This window comes from Fukomys damarensis, unplaced genomic scaffold, assembly GCF_012274545.1.
Source record: "Fukomys damarensis isolate Sample0158 unplaced genomic scaffold, DMR_v1.0_HiC HiC_scaffold_19, whole genome shotgun sequence".
Lineage (NCBI taxonomy): Eukaryota > Metazoa > Chordata > Mammalia > Rodentia > Bathyergidae > Fukomys > Fukomys damarensis.
The window spans coordinates 32568798-32586311 of NW_022900931.1; the positions used below are offsets into that span (position 1 = coordinate 32568798).

General features: G+C 35.8%; 1 protein-coding gene across 2 annotated transcripts in view; it reads left to right on the forward strand.

Moving 5' to 3' along the window:
- The first annotated feature begins 433 nt into the window (after positions 1-433).
- The window catches only part of Zeb1 (zinc finger E-box binding homeobox 1), an 83230-nt gene continuing 66149 nt past the window's right edge, over positions 434-17514 (forward strand). For both annotated transcript variants that reach the window (XM_033765626.1, XM_033765627.1), the window contains exon 1: positions 434-634. The gene's annotated coding sequence lies outside the window, so the exon portion shown is untranslated. The remainder of the gene's footprint in view (positions 635-17514) is intronic.

A 17514-nucleotide genomic window follows, 5' to 3' on the forward strand; every position in this document is an offset into this window, starting at 1 on the left:
ATAGTAGCTTAAGAGCTCAGAATATGTCATTGTGCCATTGGGTTTCAAATCCAGGCCCTGAAACTTCCTAGCTGTATGATCTTGGATAAGATGCTCTCTCTTCCTTGTTTCTCGTATCAGTAAAATAGTAATACAAGTAGTACATAGTAGAACTCTATTACTATAAAGTTGTACAGACTTAATGAGCTAGCATTTATAAAGCATTTGTACATACAGTAAGTGTTCAATAAATGCATCACTATTTTTATTGTTTTGGTTATCTACTACCTAATAAATGCTGTGTGTGTCTTGGCAAATTATTTTTATATATAATGGTCTAAAGGAAAATATTGAATTCCAGTGTTTTAAGTACCACTTGTAAATTGTTTTCTGTTTGATAACAACTGGTTTTGCACTACTTAGTTTTGATTATTCACTTTTGTTTGTATTGCAGTTACAAATTATAATACTGTGGTAGAAACAAATTCCGATTCAGATGATGAGGACAAACTCCACATTGTGGAAGAAGAGAGTGTTACGGATGCAGCAGACTGTGAAGGCGGTGCACCAGACGATGACTTGCCAGCAGGCCAGACAGTGTTACCGGGGAGCAGTGGAAGGGATGGGAGTGCCGCAAACTGCTGGGAAGATGAAGGTAAGTTTCATTTTCAATAGTATTCTATTCCCTGGATTCTTCCTCTTAAAATATATATTAACTGAAAATAAAAGTTGAGTGAGAAGGTTGAAATTAACAGTAAACTTACTGTATATTAATTTTATATGTCCTACTTATTAAAAAGTAGATTACAGGCTGGAGATTTAGCTCAGTGGTTCCACCGCCTGCCTCGCAAGCACAAGGTCCCGAGTTCAATCCGTTACCAAAAAAAAAAAAAAAAAAAAAAAAAAAAAAAAAAAAAAAAGAAAGAAAAAGTAGATTACAGAGCACAGTCATAAAACTTGTACAGTGTGTGCCACAGATTGAATTTTAGTAGATTTTTCTGACCAGCTTTCCACATATTGTCGATGCAACTGAACCTACTGTCAATTTTATATTGTGACCCCCTAAGTGAAGAATCTAATTAGAATCAAATAATATTTTTATATCTAATTAGAATCAAATAATATTTTTATTACAGTACAGTTTTACTGTGCAAAAATTCCACACACAGATTGGGAGTGTTTTTAGTGTGATTGTAAGTCTTTATATACATATGTTGGGATCTTACAAGTAATGTGGATCTTCCTGCTGCTTTAAACTTTATTGAAGTAAAATGTTTGCTTTTACTCAAAGTATAACAGAGTGAAAGGAACAGTGAAAATAAGGAGACCTGCTATTGACTGTCCCTTCTTGGAGGAAACATTGTTTAATATTCTTCTTCATTTGTCAAATGAAGAAACTGCTTAGAAAATTTCTCCTTTCTACTTTTCCTAGTAAACTATTTAAATTGTTTATTTTGGCAAGATTTAAGCATCAGTATTATTTTTTTAAGTGTGTGGCTCTGGCAGGTAGTATGAATTAGGGAGGCCAGGGACCAGGAACACAAGGGCATCAGCAAACTGAAGAAAAGCATGTAAGGACTCATGTGTGAAGTCAATCCAAAGGGAGGCGGCCCAACAAGAGTCTGGTTCAAGCAGGTCATCTATACAGGATATCAAAACTAAGGCTAAGAAAATCTGGGGAAATAGGTCAAGCATGCAGGTCAGAGAATTTGGACAACGAAATATGGATTCTTAGATAAAAGTCCAAATAGAGTCACTGGGTGATCGAAATTAAGATTTGTGCAATACAGCAAAACTTGTATCTTAACAAGGGACTTTTGAAATAATGTAATCAGGCCTCTCCCACGTTATATGTGATAGTATAGTTCATTTGCTCATTCAGCAAGCTCTGCACGGAATAGAGTTGCAAAGTTGAATAAGACTTTCTCTACAAAAAGTGTTTATGGCTTAATGGGAAAGAGTTGTAAGTTACAAATGCATTCTAGTTTGATGTGGGTGTAAATTTAAAATTACATAAGAGGATTAAGGAGAAACATCCAAATCAGAGAGGGCAAGAGAAATCCTAGAAGAATTTATGAGCAAAACAGCACTGGCCTTGGTATCTAAAGAACTGTTAAAGGTTCATGAGACAAGAGAGACAGTATTAGCCTCTTCCAGCAGCAGAAGCAACACGAATGAAACCACAGAGGCTTCAGCAAACCTCATAAAAGTGAAATGCGCGATGTAAACAGGGCAAGCATATGAAGTGCTTTGTGTAAAAAGTCAAGAAATTTGAACTTCGTCCTGGAAGCTCTGAGAAGAATATCGCTGAAATGAAATTCAGAAATACAGAAAAAGAAGTTTAGAGGGAGGGAGCCCAAGGCAAAGTTAGTACCTTCAATAAAGTTGTAACAGCTGAGGTAAGGGGTTAGTTTTTGAACCAAAGCATTTAGCCCTTGAGTTAGAAATGAAAGAGACACATTTGAAGGAAGTGTAGGAGATAGAATGTTTCAGAACTGTTTAATTCTATGTGAAAGGCAACATAGAGAGCTGATATAACTTCTAGGTTTCTGGATAGCAGAACCCAGAGAAGTTGACTTGCTTATTTATAATTACAGCTGCTTAATGGTAGAGCTATTAATCTGTTTGTTGAGCCCAAAACTTTTTGTTCTTAAGATTTGCCCAACTGAGATTATGTAAGAGGTACTTTTCAGCCCCCTGAAATGAAAAACAACCTGGGAAAATCAGATACTTTAATAGCAGATCCTCCTTTAGTATGTATTACATCTTGACTAGAAGAATGAAGCAAAAGCAAACCATCTGCCAGCACTACCATCTTCAGAAATGAGCAAGTAAAAAAGGTGCACGGGCTCAGTATTAGGGCAGTGGAGGATTATCTCAAGGAACTGGTAACCACAAGCTGTTTTGAAACCCCAGTTCACATTTCTTAGTAGCCTGATAAATCTTAAACTGTATTTGAGTATAAATTGTGCTTGCTTCAAATATCTATAGATATTAAGCAGGAGTAAATACTAAGTCTTTTGGGAGAATATATCTTCATCCTAGAACTGCAGTCTCCAAAATGATTAACCAGGTAGACAGCAACATGAGTGAAAAGGATGCAGAAAGATACCATAGAGTACTAAAGTTACATGATTGAGGTCATAAAATGAATGTAGCTCAGTATTAGAGTGCTTAGCTAGCTTGCATGAGGCCCTGAGTTCAATCCCCAGCACCACAAAACAAAAGTGAATGTTGTATTGAATTTAAAGAAAAACAAACTTGAAATTAACTATGTCAGAATAAACTAACCAAGATGTTTTAAGAAAAACCTAAGGTAACTTACAAAAATAAAAAATAATACAAATTCAAAATGCACAGAACAGATTCAATAGCAGGTTAAACAAAGTAAAAGAAAGAAATAATGAATTGGAAGATGGGAAAAATGATATACAGTAAAACTCAGACAAACAAAAGTATGAGAAACAAGAAACATGAAAGTCCAATATGGTCTTATTACGGATGGATAGACAATAAGGTAGCAGCAGTATTTTAAGAAATAATGGCTAAGGTATTTTTCGGAACTGATGAAGCACACCAGGCTCCAGACTCTTGAGACCCAACAGATCCAAGAGGGATAAATAGGAGAGTGATGTGAATAGGATGGCAGAGTGGGAGGCTCCAGCCCCTGTCTCCCATAAAGCGCCAGTTTCGGCTTCACTTACAGATGAGGATATTCTGTAGGCTGCCCCAGAGTCTTGGTGAGAGGTTCCCCACTTTGGTACAGCAAAGCGTGCATCAAGAGTGGTTGCCTGAGCAGAGCAGTTTTGATCACCCTCTTTCAGCGAGCACAACTCAGCTACCAAAAGTTGCCTTTAGCCAATGATCTTTTTTTCCCACAGAGAAAAATGAGAGCAAAGGAAGCACCTGGTTTTCCCAGAAATCACCTGGGTGCAAATAGAAACAGGTAGAAAGGGAAAGGGCACAGCAAGAAGCATGCATTCTCAGCATCCAAGTGCAGGACCTGCTAACTGGAGAGAAAATTCCAAGAGACCCACTTGTAGAGCCCACAGAATGATTCAGCTGTATACATCCCTAGGCAGTGGGTGCTTGCGCCCAACCACCTGCATCCGCCCCTTAGCCACCCTGTATTTGGCCAGCGAGTTTCACAGACAGACATGGATCTAAAATGCAGGAGTGGATCTTAGCAGCCAGCTCATATTTGCTGATTTTGGAAAAGTCCTAGAACCTTGAACTGAAGGGTGTTGCCCTTAGGAAAATTAAATGGCAGTCTTTCAGCACCTGGTCTGGCTTTGCAAGATGAAGAAAAGAGGTACAGTCCTAAAACTTGCCCCATAAAAGGTATCTTAGTTACTTTTTTGCATCACTGAGTCAGAATATCCAACATCCAAAGTTAAAGGAGGAAAAGTTTATTCTAGCTCACAGTTTGTAAAGGTTTCAGTCTATAGTTGACTGGCTCCAAGGTAGGATGGTATGGCAGAGGAGAAACAGTCTATGGCAGGGCAGGCAGTAAAGCAGCTGAAGCCACAGCAGCAAGCCTCCTTTCTCTTTTTATCCCATCCAGGATACAAGCCTTTTGTGTGGTGCCACCCACCCCCAAGGTGAGGCTTCCCATTATCTACACCCAGAACTATGCTAAGCCAATCAGTAGACTAATTTAGTAACACACATCCTAGATCCAGCCAGTTCCAAAAAGCCCCACTTATGGATGCCTGAGGCTTTGAGAGGGCATCTAAATACAAGTCAGAACATTCTGCACCTGGCCCCCAAAAGATTCATGCACATCCCTTTATGCAGAAGTCATTTAGTCCATCTCTAAGAGTTGCCAAAGTTCTAATACTTTAAGCATTGCTGAAAAAACTAAAATCCAAGTTCTCCTCTGAGATTGAAGACATACTCTTAGCTTCAAGCCCCTGTAAAGATGAAAAAGTCAAACACTTCCATTATACAATGGCACAAGGTAAACATACCCACTCCAAAAGGTGCAAATAGGGATGGAACCAAAGCAAGTCCAAAATCCAACTTCTCTTCATGATAAAAAGAAATGCTGATGAAAATAGGTATAGAAGGGTCTTACCTCAAAGTGATAAAAGCCATATATGACAAATCCACAGCCAACATTATACTGAATGGAGAAAACTGAAAGCATTCTTAGTAAAATCAGGAATAAGACAACAGTATTCTCTGTCACTACTCTTGTTCAATATAGTTTTTGAAACATTAACCAGAACAATCAGGCAAGAGAAATAATGAAATGGATATGCATAAAAAAGGAGAAAAAAATCAAATTATCTTTATTTGCAGATGACACGATCCCTTACATAAAAGACCCAAAGAACTCCACGAGAAAACCCTTAGAGCTGATTAACTCAGCAAAGTGTTAGAATAAAAATTAATACAAAAATGTCAATAGTGTTCTTGTATACCAATAATGAACCCAACCAAGAATAAAAGCCAGGGGAAAAGTTCCATTCATGATAGCTTTGAAAAAATAAAATTCCTAGGAGTTAATTTAACCAAGGAGGTAAAGAAAATCTGTAGAACTCTGACAAAAGACATTGAAGAGGACATTAGAAAATGGAAAGACATGCCCTCTTCTTGGGTAAGCAGAATTATTATTATTAAAATGGCCATAATAACAAAAGCTATACATAGGTTTAATGCTGTTCTTACTAAAGTACCAACAATGTTCTTCACAGAAAAAAAAAATCCTAAAATTTATATGGAACCAGAAGAGACCTGGAATAGCCAAAGCAATCCTGAGTAAAAGGAACAAAGTAGGACACCTACAATTGTGGATTTCTAGTTATAACTCAAGGCTATAGTAGGAAAAGCAGTATTGTACTGGAACAGAAATAGACATATAAACCAGTGGAATAGAACAGAAAGCACAGAAGAAACCCCATGCACTATGAGGCACTATCAAGTAAAGTAATACACATACCAGAGTTGCAGATGAAGCAGGAAAGATAAAGGGGTAGAAAAAGTAAATATTTAGTAGACTTTAGAATACTCTAATACTGTAGTTGTGGTGCATGTCATTTAAAGTTAAAGACAATGGTACTAGCAGACTATAGCTACAATAATTTGTTAATTAATACACACAAAATATATTGATTGGGACACAAGTGACAAAATGTGGGAGGGGAAAAGTGAAAGTATAATTTTTGTATATGATGAAACTAAGTTATTAATAGCTTAAAATAGACATATGATGATAAAATGGCCTCTGTAGGCATCATGTTAATTATGAGGAAAAAGACTTATAGTTGATACACAATAAGAGAAGTCAAGCAAAATGCCATTTTTGGTGAAATCTCCAAATAACAAAGGAAGACAAGAGGAAGAAAGGAACTGTAAAACAGTAAAAGAATGAACAAAACAGCCAACAGAAGTTCTTATCTATAACTAATTGCCTTAGACGTAAATGGATTAAACTTTCCAATCAAAAAACACAGACTAAGTTGATATTTTTAAAAGTAAATTAAGTTTCCTACAAGAGACTGCCATGGACAGGCTGAAAGAGAAAGGATAGAAAAAGATACTTTGTGAAAATAGTAACCAAAAGAGTTAAAGGCAGTTAGTTACCCTTACATCAGACACAACTGAATTTTAATAGTTATAACAGACAAGGAAAGTCATCATATGATAAAAGGGTCAAATTATCAGAAGACACAGCAGTTGTAAAGAAAAGGTAAATGTGTGTATCAAGTTGTATAGCATCAAGATGTATAAAGTAAATAAAGTAATACCTTCATTCACGAGCTCAGTGCTCTCCACATTTCTGGTCACAAACCAAACAGGAGAAGAATTAATCAAATTTCTCCACAAGGTCAATATTGAACCTAACCATTGAATTTGATTCAGTTCTTGTCCAACTCTGTTTGCAACCAGAATAATGGAAAGAATCAAGTTCATGAATTGAGGTACCACTGTAACAGAACTAAAGGGAAAAATATATAACAATACAGTGATCATAATGGACTTTAATATTCCACTTTCAACAATGGATATCTCTCTAGATAGAAAATCAACTAATTGGATGAAATCTGCCCCACCTACTCACAAGTCTTTCACAGATAAACCAGTCACAGACATACCCAGAAACACTGCCAGCTATCTAGTTTTCTCTTCATTCATATTTGATACCTAAAATTAGCCATGAGAAACCCACTGGTGTCCCAACTTTGATCTCTGGTACCGCAAAAAACAAAACAAAACAAAAACCACTGTCCTTCAACAGATGAAAGGTGAAGGAAATTGTTGGATATCTATAAAATGATGCAGTTCATCAGTGAAAAGGATCAAACTACTAACAGAAGCAGTTAGTAGGGTTAATGTCAGAGGCATTATACCGAGTAAAAGAAGTTACCTACTGTAATAATTCCATTTATATGACACTTCTAAAGAGACAAAACTGTCTTGTTAGATAACAAACGATTGTTTGCTAAGGGTTAGAAGTAGGGAGCAATTGTGGCAGAGTGAGACTAGCACTAGGAAGTTGATTTTCAGGTGAGGATGGTACTGCTCTGTGGTAGTGGTTACATGGATCTATACATATATCTAAGTTCATAGAACTGAACACCAGAAGAAGTAACAAGAAAATTTTCTGTATAATAATGTGTATTTGTGTGTGTTTTCTGCATAGAAACTGTAGCCCAGATGGCAAAACTGGTAAAGTCTACTAAATATTAAAGAGATAACAACTGTAGTATTAGACAACTCTTTCAGCTAGAATAAGAAGCCTGATACTCCACTCTCTACATTATAAAAGTATAAGAAAGAAAAATTAGAGATTTAATCAAAACAGAGACACAAATCCCAAACAAAATTTTACCTATGCTCTGTGTGTGTGTGTGTGTGTGTGTGTGTGTGTGTGTGTGTGTGTGTGTGTGTGTGCATGTATGGGGTGCAGGACCAGAATAACATTTAAGCCATAAATGCCACTATAACAGATTTAAGAACAACCATTGTCTCAATAAATGGAAAAACTATTTAGTAAAATTAAGAACTGGTAAGGGGTATGGTGAACACTAACAAACCTTGGAATAATGGGTACTTTTTATCTAATAAAGCGTGAACTCTGTCACAAACATCATAATTAATGATAATTTGTTGAAAACGTTTCCTTTGTGATCAGAAAGAAGCTAAATATGTTCGCTGTCACCACCTTCATCCCTTTCCAGCTTTTCATTGGACGTGCTATCCATTGCAGTAGAACCAGAAAATCAATCAACAGAAGTAGGAGTTAGGAAAACCTCACTACTTACCAGGTTATGGAGTTATACATTAAAAAGACCCTATGCATAAACTATTAAAACTGAGAAGAGTATGGCAAAAGTTTGTTGACTACAAAGTATACTGAATTTAAAGTCATTCTTACATAGCACTGTTATAAAATAAAGTTTGTATGACCACATGAAAGTTATAAATCTTTATTAGCAGTATTAAAGAACACTTCACTAAATTAGATAATACATTATGTTCATGAATTAGAAGACACAATTTTTTTAAAGCTAACCTTCAAGCTTTATTTTAATTTCTCTAGTTTTTCCATTAATACCCTCTGTTGTTCTAGAATCCACTCCAAGGTATTACATTGTAGGTAGTTGGCCTGTGCCCTTAATCTTTTCTTTGTCTCTAAGTTTCCCAGTCTTTGTTTTTCATGATTTTGATAATGTTGCTCAGATGTTATGTAGAATATTCCTCAATTTGAGTTGTCTGGTTATTTTCTCATATTGGACTGAGCTATGGAATTTTAGGAAGATAAGAACATATCACTCTGTATCAGAAATACAGGTAGCCACATAACTAACAGTGCTATGATTTTTAATGTGGCATGAGAGGCATATTCAGCAAGCTTGTGAGCAGAGTAAGGACAGACTACTAGAAATGAAGTAAAAAAAAGGTAATGAAATTCCAGAACTTCAAAAGGTCTGAGAAGCTATTTGAAGCACTTTTATTTAAATGAGGAGACATTAGAAGAATTTGAACAGAGTAGTGGTATAATTTGATTTTCATTTTTAAAAGATGATTGGTTGCTCTACTGGAAACAAACTACAGGGAAGGGCAGAAGCCGTAAAACTAGTTAGGTTTTCACAGTAATGTTCAGTTGTAGCTTAAATCCGGATAGTAGCAGTAGAGACAGTGAGAAGATACGAAGTTCCGGCTATCTTGGTATCATGTGTAGTCATAGGATTTGTTGATAAACAATTAAATCTGGATTGAGAAAGAAATGAAAATTTAAGATGATATTATATTTCTATTATATGGTTAGCTTTGCATCAAGTCTAATTTTGAGATATTTGCTATCTTAATCTTGTTAGAATCATTCCCATATGTATCTGTTTTTTGTTCTGTTTCTGTCACATAACATGTCAGGTTTTTTCCTGTCCCCCAGAAATTTGATGAGTTGGGTAAAAACAGAGCTAGTGGAATGGTGCTAGCTTTCATAAAGCACTTTTTGAATAAATTTATTCAACTATTTTACAATCTGTGTCTTCACAAATAAATATATCCTGTCATATATGCAAATACACTAGGGCTACTAACTTTTTTCTAGCCCACTACTATAATAGTATCATCAGCAATGGATACAAGACCGATTTATGAGGTTTTTTTCTTTTGGTAAACTCATCCTGGATGCTGGAGGTCCATTTTTCGTTTTGGTTTGGTTTTTTATCTGTTTGTGCTTTGCTTGTATACCTAGGCACACATAAACAATACGTTTATAATGTATTCTAGAAAATATTTTCAGGATACAAATTAGGCATCTCTGATCTGTAGTTTATAAAGGAAAGTCAGGTGAAATGTGCAAAGACAGAGATATTTTCCCAGCTGCCTTGGTTTCCACTGCTCCTCAAAGGTTATGGCCAGGTTAGTGATTTATTTTCAAAGGCTTTTCTACTTTCTGAAGTACATCAGCCAGGAGGCAAGCGTTTTGTCTGATGGTTACTTACTCTGGGTTTGGGTTCTTTATTTTGTTTCAACTTAATACTTTCTAGAAGAAAACAGAAAACTAATTTTTATTCCTGGTTGCCTTCGGATTTGAGTCCAAACTCTAACCTGACAGAGAAGACTCCATACGGTGTCTTCCCAGATTTGGTCCTTGTGCCACTCACCTTGTCCACTCTTGCATTCTTCTGGATCGTTGCAGATTCCATTCCCTCTGTCCTTTTCTGTAAACCAGTAATTGACCTACCTAGACATAGTGAGTACTGCAAACCTATTCATGTTCATTGTGTTGTAGTTAATGACTATTCAATTATGGATCACTCTGCTCCTCTAAATTCCATAGGGCAGTGACTTGACTGTATCTTATTAATATCTGTGTCTTTTGCCATGGATGCTTGATATACATTAGATGCTGAAGTATCCTAAAAATGAATGTTAAGATATTTTCCTGTTTTAGTTTTAATTTCAACTGTTATACCATCAATTTTAAGAAGATGGTTTTCCTTTTCCTTGTATGTTTGAGAACTTCGGTTCTCTTTTTTATCTAACTGACACCATTTGGATATTGTCAAAATTCCTGTCTTCATCTTTGACTATATAATACTCTGTCTGCCTTTTGTAGATAAAATTTTAAAATATGAGCTACCTAAAAGATCCCTCTGTACAACAGTCTTAAGAAATATTTCTTATACATAACATAATGCAATCAATTAAAAAGTTTTCTTAATTCATAATATGAGCTGTCTACCTAGTAAAATATGGTAAATCACCAATCCTCTATCAATTATTTTTAAAAAGAACTGTGGAGACTTCTGCTTCTGGAAAAATGGAATAGATACTTTTTCCTGTTCTCACTAAGTACAGCTGAATACATTTTAGTTTTATATATAAAACAAATGACAAGTAGAAAGAAGGAGACAGGCAGTTTAAGAACTTCAAGAAGCCAAACACTCACTTGGCAGTGAATTCTCTGGGTTTTCTTTTGGCTTATTTCTCTCTCATAGATCAGGCTGGGTAGCTGGTGAAGCCAGCAACCTGAAAACCTCAACAGGTGCACACATACACACCAAAGATCTCCCCAGAAAATGTACTTTCTCTAACCAAAGAACTGGGAAAGAGGCAGCCTCATAAGACAGAAAATGTTTAAACAATAACTGCTCAACTATAGCCAGATACCACAGAAAAATATCGTATCCTTCTCTTCCTCCATACCAAGAAAGTCTGAGTGGGGAGCATTTCATCCTCACTGAAATGAGGCATCCCAGCCCCTACCACAGTGAAGTCAACCGGGACCATAAGGAGCTAGACTTTCACTGTCACCAAATGGTAGCAAGTACATCACCTTTTTCCCTCAATATCCGAGGTGACCTTGTGGGAATGCTGCACTTCCATTCCATCCATACATGTGGGTCCGAGGCACCCTATTCCCTCCCTGCTGAGTTGGTATCAGAGCAAACTAGGGGAGAGTCAAGGCTTCTACCACAACACAGAGGTAATGAGGATACCTTCTTAGCCAGTGTCAGTGGAAACCACATGGGAAGGGGAACAAGGTCCTCCCAGCCAGGGTGGTGTCAGAAGACTCTAGCAGGGAGTCTGAACTGTTAGTCTGGCTTTGCAGTAATGAACATCCCTCGTGGAAAAGGAATGGAAACTAAGAAAGGGTCCTGGACATATACTCCTACTTGCTAGTATTAGAGGACTGACTTTCTCCGCCAGACCGGTGTCACAAAAGACCTTAAAACAGAAGATTTAAATAAGAGCCAGTGTCTGTCCCCATGTTCCATTCAAAAATCATCTGCCATACCAAGAACAAGGAAAGTTAAATTAGAAAAGACAGTCAACAGACACCATCACTGAAGTATTATCTGTCAAGGATTTTAAAGCAGCCATCATAAAAAATGCTTCACTAAGCAATTATGAACATGGTTTGAAAATAAAAATTAGAAAGTCTCAGCAAAGAAATAGAAAATAAAAAGAAACACCAAATGGAAATTTACCACTAAATAATACAATAACTAAAATAAAAGAAGTTTGATACCCGGTACCAAAAAAGAAAAGAAAAACCTCAGTATGTAGGCTTAGTAGCAGAATGGACAAAGGAAAGAATGAAATTGGACATAGAACAATAGAATTTACACACTCTAAACAACAGAACTCCATTGGGGAAAAAGAGCAGAGTCTCTGCAATCTGTTTGGATCTAGAATTTGTGATATCAGAGCTTCAGAAGGAGAAAAGAGAGTAGGCTGAAAAAGTACTGAGAAAAATGGGTAAAACTTTCCAGAATTTACCAAAAGTCATAAGCCTACACTCCAAAAAGGATACAACCAGAGTCCGTGCCAAGACACATCATATTAAAATTTCTGAAAACTAAAGACGAAAAAAATGAAAGCAGAGAAAGATAAATGATACTTCTACTAAGGAAAAAGCAATTTGAATAATGGCAGTTTACCACAAGAAACCATGAAGTCCAGCAGAATGTAGCATACTCTTAAATTATTGAAAGAAAAGAACTGTCAACCTTAAATGATAAAAGGATGAGTGTTAGGGTAATGGGAAGGAAGAAACAACAATGGAGAGTAAATTATGGGTACATAGAGTAAAATTTCCTTCCCTTCTACAGTTTTCTCACCTTTCTCTGATAATTGAAGCAAAACTATCTAAATATGGGGTAGATAGAATTAATAAAACTGTATAATAATTAGCAATTTCCAATTTATATTGCATATAAGCTATGTAAAATTTATATATGACTAATCCTATCATAAATTTGACACCTAAACCATAGAATATTTAGAATTGCACATTGATTTCTATGGTGGCATAACTATTTTCATTTAAGCCATTGCTTAACATGCATTATGTTACAAAGAACATTCCGGGGGAACTAAATTTAAAGTTCTAGAAAGAATCATTCAGTCAAGATGCCTAACTTTCATAAGTAAACTATTTCCAAAGCTATATGAAGTGATAATGCTAGGCTTTACCTCATTTAATTGAAAAAAAAGTTTATGTATATCATGTCATGTTTAAAACAGTCTTGCCTAACCCACAAGACAAACCAATAAATACAAATCTGGGTCGTTTTGATAAACAAAATTAAAATACCAAGGTCAGTACCTGCCATTTAGAGCCATAAATTGAGATAAACCTGGCATCGCAGTAGTTAAAAAGTGTTCTTATGGGCTAGGGATTTAGCTCAGTGGTTCTGCCACCCACCTCAAAAGTGCAAGGACTCAAGTTCCATCCCTGGTACCAAAAAAAAAAAACACACACACAAAAAAAAAATTGTTCTTGTATGGTTTACACATGTAGAAAAATGACACAAATGATCCCATAGTATTCTGGTATGGGAACCCATTATTTCGTTCAACTAAAAATATCCTTTCTCATTATAGGCATTCAAATATTATGAAAATGTGCAGAACAAATTTATAGCACTGTCCCTTGATACAAGGCAACTAAGACTTCTTCCTAGTATATTGATTCAGAATTTTTGGTAAAACAATTTTAATTTCTGAGTAAAAACATGGTCACTCTTCATTCATTCATTTGGTTGCCATTAAAGGGCCCTTAGTCATGCATTCAAATGAAAGTTTAGATAATGGGACTTCAGATCAAAAAGAAAATTTATATCCTTTAATTGATTTTTGGTTCCTCAAAGATGGTCCTTCTAGCTGAATTTGAAAATTTACTTTTTTTTTTTTTTTTTTTTTTTTGTACCAGAGATCGAACTCAGGATCTTATGCTTGAGAAGCAGGCAGCAGAACCACTGAGCCCAGCCCTGAATTTGAAAATTTAGCCCATCAGTTAGGCTGTGGTTGATCAGTCCAGCCTGTCCCAAAAGCAGAAACAGAGAAGTTACCACAAAGGAGCTTGCTCTAAAGTACAGACTCTCTATTTAATAGAGCTCCATTGTATTTACCATTACTTTCAGGGCCTGTTCTTTGGGAAGACTTATCAGCTCTGCAGTTTTTGTTTTCTTCATTGTACGGTAATGTACTATTCAGTATGGAAACCAAAAATGGCTGTAGGGCATTAGATCATATAGCTTCAAAAAGATGTGAATATGAAAATGGTTATGCTATTGAGGAGAAATTAGCAGTGTTTTGCTGAGAAGGTAGAGGACCTGCAATGATTCCAGGAACTTTGGAAAGCCATTTGCTCAACAGAGAATTTTCTGTCCAGTTAATGTGTGGAAAGGCAAAGGGCCTTTAATGTTGTTGAACTGGGTAAACCACATACCAGTCATTTTAAGACTTATAAGCAAAATGGGAAACAAACAAAATGGTCAGTGATGTCCAGCTGTGCTAGAGATTAATGCATGAGGCCAGTACTCACAATACTCACAAACCTGTAGCATCAAGGCTCCCATTATATTAGAAAACATAAAATGCTATTGAAATACCTAATGCCTAAAAGCTATTCTTACCTAAATGACAAATTATAACCAGGTTCTTAAAAGAAGTATTATATGGAAGAAACTATATTCATTGTAGATATTAAAGTAGAACATCTTTATCATAAAAATAAACAATTTCTAGAGTAATAAAAGGCTACTGTCTTAAAATACTATCAACTTTAAATCTTCTTTGTGGGAAAGAAATTATGATTTGCAGTGTTCCAGCATCTCTGTATTCATCTTAAAAGATCTTGTGGTTCAGCCAAACTTTTCATGTCAGTTAAATCTTAAATATATTTGCATAATTTTTGAGGCACCTGTTTTCAAGACACATGCTTTAGTTTAAATTAATATACATACAGTTAACCTTATAATATAAAATATTGTTTTATATGTTCACTGTTTCTTAATATTTTGAAATTGTTGAGTTTTAAAAAATCCCTTGTATTGGTGACATTTTTCTCATTGAAGTTTTAAAACTATAAAAATTTGCATGTTTATTAAACTGCTAAAGGAATAAAAACTTTATCATAAAAATATTTAAAACTGAACTCTAATCCTATAGTACATAATATTAAGGCTTTCTTGGGTGCAGGTTATAATAAAATACCATAAGTGAGCTATGCCAAGAATATATCAGTTGCTATCTATGTAAGCATTGAGTCAAAATTTTACTCACTCTTAAAGATTGTTTAACTTATTATTTGGAATCATTTTGAATCCCAGGTGATGTGTGATTTAGACAAAGTTCAGCACATGGGTTTTAGTCTTCACTGTACCATGGTCTCTTGAGTTACACTTTTGCATCTGTAAAATGAAAACTGTAGGCCAGACTAATATTTGCATACATGTATCTAAATATTCAGAAGTGACACTAATGAAGGATTTGGGCTGTCCCCACAATACTGAACCTGTCATAACACTCTCTCCTCTTTAAAATTCCTATTGAAACAAGTTTGCTATTGATAGCACAGTGTATATTTCTTTATGTCATTAGCCTTGCAGTTTAAACTGTTGTCACACAGGTGATTTCTTTTCTGACATTCCTCATTTGTAGTAGATTCATTTGTTGGTATGTTTTCACTTTTTCATTCACCTTGTCCACTGGATGATTTAAATAATCTTGTTTGGGTGGGGAGTATTGTCACGGTTACTTAGGTAAACTGTGCAAACAGATTGAGTCAGAGAAGTTTCACCATTCCCCCATGCCTGCTAGCCTATCCCCATTTCCCCTCTAGTTAATACGTTTATTTCTCATAGAGATTTGGGTTATTCTCAAACTATTCGATATGTGTGCTAGGATTTAACGAATAATTAAATATATCCTTTGTAAGTAGTAACTAATTATATCCTTAATGAAATATAATATGACCCAAGTTTCTCAGTGAGAAAGAAGTTACCAAGGGCCAGGGATATTTAGCTCAGTGGTTCTGCTGCCTGCCTCACAAGCGCAAGGACTCAAGTTCCATCCCCAGTACCAGAAACAAAGTTATTACAGTAAAGTACATATTGCCATTAATTTCCCTCAAAATACTACCTCTTGCTTTAAACACGCCTCATCGCTCTTGCCACTTTCTGAAGCAGTTCTGAAAGTCCTCTTTCATGAGTGTCTTTAGGCTGCCTCCATGTCTTGAATTGACTCAAAACATTTACCTTTCATGGTTATTTTGACTTTGGGGAAGAGCCAGAAGTTGCACACTGCCAGATCTGGTGAATAAAGTGGATAGGACACACCGTAATGTTTTTGCAATCTTGCCTTTCCATGAGATGACCCTTGACAGCAGTATTCACTGTATTTTTGTTTATACCTTCCAAAGTCATGAAAAAGGACTCTTCCAGAACAGCTTCAGAAAGTGTTAAGAATGATAAGTGTGTTTGAAGCAAGGGGGAGTATTCTGAGGGGGAACTTAAGGCACTGTGTCTTTTGCTGTAATAAATTTCTTTTAAGTCTAAATATTCACCATATATTTTCATCCAGTTTCAGAGATATTAATGTACATATACCCAATTCTTGGTTCTGTCTTCTGAGAAGGCAAGAAAGCAGGAGCATCCAGTAGCAGTGCATACACATACTGCTCACAGCTGGGACCAAAATATAGTTCTCCAATAAGAGGTACCAAAGCTCCTTGGAAAAATATCTAATTCCAGAACTGGGGCAGGGAAATATAAGATAACCCAGAATATTAAGTACAAATAACTAAATAAGATGAGGGTATATGTAAAGGACACAGGAGCCAGTGTAATAAGAGCTCCCAATATCAGATTGCTTGTTTTAGTATTTAAATCTTTTTTTTTTTGGTACCGGGGATTGAACTCGGGTCCTTGCGCTTGCAAGGCAGGCCACCAAGCCGCTGAGCTAAATCCCCGGCCCTACTATTTAAATCTTTGATCCATTTTTATTTCAGTTTAGTACATGGTGAAATATATGGGCCTAAATTCAGTCTTCTGAATATAGATAGCCAGGTTTCACAGCATCATTTATTAAAGAGGCTCTTTTCTCCAGTGTCTATTTTCGTTCCCTTTGTCAAAGATCAGCTGAATGTGCTTGGGTTATTCCTTCGTTCTCTCTGTTCCATTGATCCACAAGTCTGTTTATATGCCCATACCATGCTGTTTTTATCGCTGCAGCTTTGTCTTATAACTTGAAATCCAGAATTGTGATGCCTTCCACTTTGCTTCTGTCACGAAGGATTGCTTTTGCTGTTCTTGGTCTCTTCTAGTTCCATATGAGTTTTGGATTGTTTTCTCTAGTTCTTTGAGGAATTCTGTTGGTATTTTTTATTGAGAAAGCTTTACATCTGTATATTGGTTTTTGAAGTATGGCTGTTTTCACAAAATTGGTTCTGCCTATCTAAGAACAGGGAGTATCCTTTCATTTTCTGATGTACTCTTCAATTTCCTTTTTCAGAGTGATTGTAAAGGTGTTTCACTTCTTTGGCTAGGTTAATTCCCAAGTGTTCTCTCTTGATGCTATCATGGTATTTTTCCTAATTTCTTTCTCAGTGGGTTCATTATTAATGTACAGAAATGTTACTGATTTTTTGTGTAATTTTGTATCCTGGGACATTGCTCAATTTAGTTTTTGACTTTAGGAGTCTTTTGATGGAATTTTTGGGCCTTTTATGAGGAGGACAGTGTCATCTACAAATAATGATACTTTGGCTTCTTCTTTTTATATATA